At 38.2% G+C, this 4083-nt stretch overlaps 1 long non-coding RNA gene across 1 annotated transcript; it reads left to right on the forward strand.

The window, feature by feature from the left end:
* The first annotated feature begins 553 nt into the window (after nt 1-553).
* Nucleotides 554-3804, forward strand: LOC131813850 (uncharacterized). The gene is made up of 2 exons (XR_009347003.1): nt 554-793; nt 3214-3804. It is a non-coding gene; the product is annotated as an uncharacterized LOC131813850 (long non-coding RNA).
* Nucleotides 3805-4083: the final 279 nt, after the last annotated feature.

Here is a 4083-nt window from a genome sequence, read left to right on the forward strand (position 1 = left end):
AATCCCAGGATCCTGAGATCATGACCTGAAATGAAGGCTTAACCCACTGAGGCTTAACCCACGGAGGCTTAACCCACTGAGCCACCCATGCGCCCCGTTATTTTGCAATTAATAGAAAGATTTTGAGTAGCTATGAGCAAGATACTCAACCAGGAAATAAAGTAATTTTAAAAATACTTAGTTTTGGTATTAATAACATGCTAATTTATTTTAAATCCCTAATACTGTTATTAATACAATTATCCATATATTTCTATTATATAATCATACATAATTAAGCATAACTAATATATAGATAAATAATGTATTGATACCAAATAGAAGTGCAAATAGTTCCTGCTGAACGTGAAGGGGATCAAATATCTTGATTAGACAATTCATTTCGTGATGACCAAATAGTCACAACTGTGGGGATACAGATGGATAGTTTTAGGAGACGGAAAAACAGAGGACATTTCAGATGGGAATACCCATAGTAATTTGAGGAATGCAAGTCAGAAATCCATTACAGAACCCACTCCAATCTGTGAAGTACCAGTACCCAGAGGGCAGTTATCAAAATGGACACAGAGCACAGGGAAAAGCAGCTGAACTACAGCAGGTCAAGAAGTACTTCCTTTTCCCTGCGGGTGGCCAAGAAGGAGTGGTTTAGAATCAGATAAAAAGATCAGAGTTGGAGTTCAAGAAAAAGCGAATGCCTTGGCAAATAATTACATTTACCTTCGTCTTCTCCCTTCCCGCTTATCTCTGGGGAACCTGGTTTCTCTGCATTTCCAGCAGGATTCCTCTCCATGTGAGTACAGGATTCTTGCTGCTTCTCTACTTCTGGGACTTGACTTCCTAAATATCTTTTCTCTTTTGCCATCTTTTTCCTCATTTTCCTTTCTATCGCCTTCCTCGTGATTATAACTAAGTCAATTCTATCCATAACAACAATTCCCGAGGTCTTTCTGCTAATTTTAAAGAGAATCTAGTTGTTTCTTTTTTCGATCTTGCATATTTTTTTTATTCTCTGTAAATATTTACACACGTTTAACTCAAAGTTATTATTTTTTGTAAGTCTTGGTTTGCATAAACACTAAAATGAAGTAATCTTTAGATTAATTATGCTTTGCCATATACTTATCTCTGGTTTCCGTGAAGGAAAATGCCATTATTTTTAGTTCCTGATCTTAAAATAACTCATTTTGAAATGCTGTAAAACCTTAATGAATATCTAAATTCATATAAATTATTTAAGCTATAATTTCCTATACTAAACAGTCATTAAATTAACATACATCCTTAGATCTCTTTCCAGCTGTACAAAATTAGCTTACTTGAGTACTTTAGTTTATGATTTTAGGGAATGCAGAAAGTATTGCTTTTCTAAGTTGTATTCTAAGGTTAAAAACAGCAATTTGACTTTAAAATGCCATTTAGAATGTTTCCTCTAGTTAGTATTCATGTAACAGAAACTCAGTTTTTTCCCCAAGAATTCTTAAATTTCAAAACATTTCCTGATCTTCTCACTTACAGATGAGGAAACTGAAATGTAGAAAATTTGGATGATGTACTCAGGGCTTCAAAAAGAAGTCTGTATTTTGAGATATTCTCCATGTTCTTTCTTTCTTCTTTGCTTTAAGAAAGCAAGTGTGACAGAACTCTTTTGTCTGGATAGTAATTATGACTAAGAAAAAAAATCAAGCAATTGCAGTGATGGCATTTTAAAATGAAAATATTACTTTAAATTTTAATTTTTAAATGGTGCAATGTCCAAGAATATATAAATTCCACTATATGCCTGTCAGGTTGTCCCTGATTTTATTCTCCACTACACTCTTTTTCTGAGTATTTCAATCTCCAGGAGACATAACAACATAGGAGAATCATCTTCATCTCTTCCACTAAATGTGGTTTCTTTTGTCATATATTCCCTTTCTAGCCTCTAGATTTAGGCTTTTCTTTCTGTTTCTATCTCACATCTCTTACAGATTCTTTCCACAAACTTCACTCCGCTAGTTATTAATGTTTCCTCCTTGACAATTCCGTATTTCTCTTCTCTTGAAAAGGAAACCCTGCCGCCATCATGACTTTTTCTTTAGATTTCCTTCAGATCTCTCTTTTCGCCAGCTACCCAGTTCCCAGTTTGGAGGGAAACTGCTGCTGGCAATATTTCTTTCCTTTACTCTCTTGCTCTTTTTTGTTTTACTCAAAATACTCAGAATGTTTTCTGCATAATAATGATAGTAGGTATATTGTATTTATAAAGTACCCTTTATCTGGTAATCTCAATGTAATTTATGTGCATAAATTCATTAATAGTCTTCATTTTCCCATGATGTAGCGGGTTGGTTTGTTTTTCCCCTGTGTGAGTGAAAGGGAAGTGAATAGAGAAGACAGAATTTGGGACTGCTGTTATCTAGAAGCTGGGGACAATGTGGAATAGGACAGGTCTTGGGGGAACAATACACCTATATTAAAAATTTATTTGACTTCACTAATATTAATATATTTTTTAAAGATTTTATTTATTTGACAGACGGAGATCACAAGTAGATGGAGAGGCAGGCAGAGAGAGAGAGAGAGAGAGAGAGAGAGAGAAGCAGGCTCCCTGCTGAGCAGAGAGCCTGATGCGGGACCCTGAGATCATGACCTGAGCCGAAGGCAGCGGCTTAACCCACTGAGCCACCCAGGCACCCCACTAATATTAATATTAATATCAAGTGGAGTAAAGTTACCAGAATTAATTTTATTTCAAGAAATCCAACTTTGGGTTTCCCTTCCCTTACTTGCACTTCTAGATTCATACAAGGTGTTTGGGGACTAGTAGATCACTGCCTGTGATCTGCTTGCTTGTTTGTATGCAGTCCATGTCTGCTTTGTTAGTAACTTGGCAGTGTTGAATAGTTGTGACAAAGACTGTATGATCTCCATAGCCTAAAATATTTCCCATTGGTTCTTTACAGAAAATATTTGCTGACCCTGATCTATCAGGGTGGCTCAGTCTGGCTTGCAAGGTAGAGGAAGGGGTCTTTTTGCTACTTCTTAAAGTGGGTTCAAGTTTGTCTTTTTGGTTTATTCCATGACCCTAACCATTTGCATTTCAGTCTTTTGTCTCAGGTTGCCTTTTGATTATGCCTGATAACAAAGTGATTCTTGGGAGTTAGCTTAGCCAGGCTTCCTAAAAGCAGAACGTGAGATGGTGATTCTTGTGTAAACGGTTTCTTGCAGGAGAAAGGGAGTAGGGGAAGCAACATAGGGCTTCAGCAAGCTAAGCAAGATTTCAGGTGGAAACTAGCTTCATCCTGTTCCCAGAAGGAGCCTGTGGAACCAGAATTGGAGCACGGAGTTGGCCCCACCGTGAAGCAGGAGGTTGGCTGTCCTTCCAGTCAGTTCTTTATTATGGACTGTCCCAGGCGTGGATGGAATCTCCCCAGGAAGGCAATTCTTGGGAGTCGGGGGCAGCTCTGAGCCCTCGGCAACCTCAAAGCAGCTGGAGAATGGGCACTCAAGACTGATAAAGATTAAAATATATGCATCATTAAGTTATTGGGATGTGACAAACCACTTGCTGGCCCGACACTGCAGAGATCTGTGGCATTTCACATTTCTTTAGGTTGACCATTTGATGGGGGCTCAGTAGATGATCCTTTAGGTCTTAGGAGGTCCCAGCTGTTCTCACTCATCTGGGGTCTCAGCTTGGATGGCTAGGATAGTTGGGGTGACTTTGGCATCTCTTCACAGAATTTCTTATTATCTACCACGTTGACCGCAAATCTAGTTTGCTGCCTGTTTTTGTAAATAAAGCTTTACTGGAGTACAGCTATGCTCATTTGTTTCTGTATCATCCATGTCTCCCTTCTTACTAAAATGGCAGAGTTGAGTGGTTTTGACAGACACTGTATGATCCTCGAAGTCTAAAATATTACCATTTGACTCTCAACAGAAAAAGTTTGCTGACCCTGATTTATCAAGCTAGCATAGGATGGCTTGTGTAGTGGAGGAAAGAGGTCTGAGTTTAAGAGTGGAAGCTGATGGCCTCTTGAGACCTGGGTTTGGGACATGCACAAAGAAATTCTGACAAATACTATTAGTCAAAGG

Source organism: Mustela lutreola, chromosome 13 (genome assembly GCF_030435805.1).
Source record: "Mustela lutreola isolate mMusLut2 chromosome 13, mMusLut2.pri, whole genome shotgun sequence".
Classification (NCBI taxonomy): Eukaryota; Metazoa; Chordata; class Mammalia; order Carnivora; family Mustelidae; genus Mustela; species Mustela lutreola.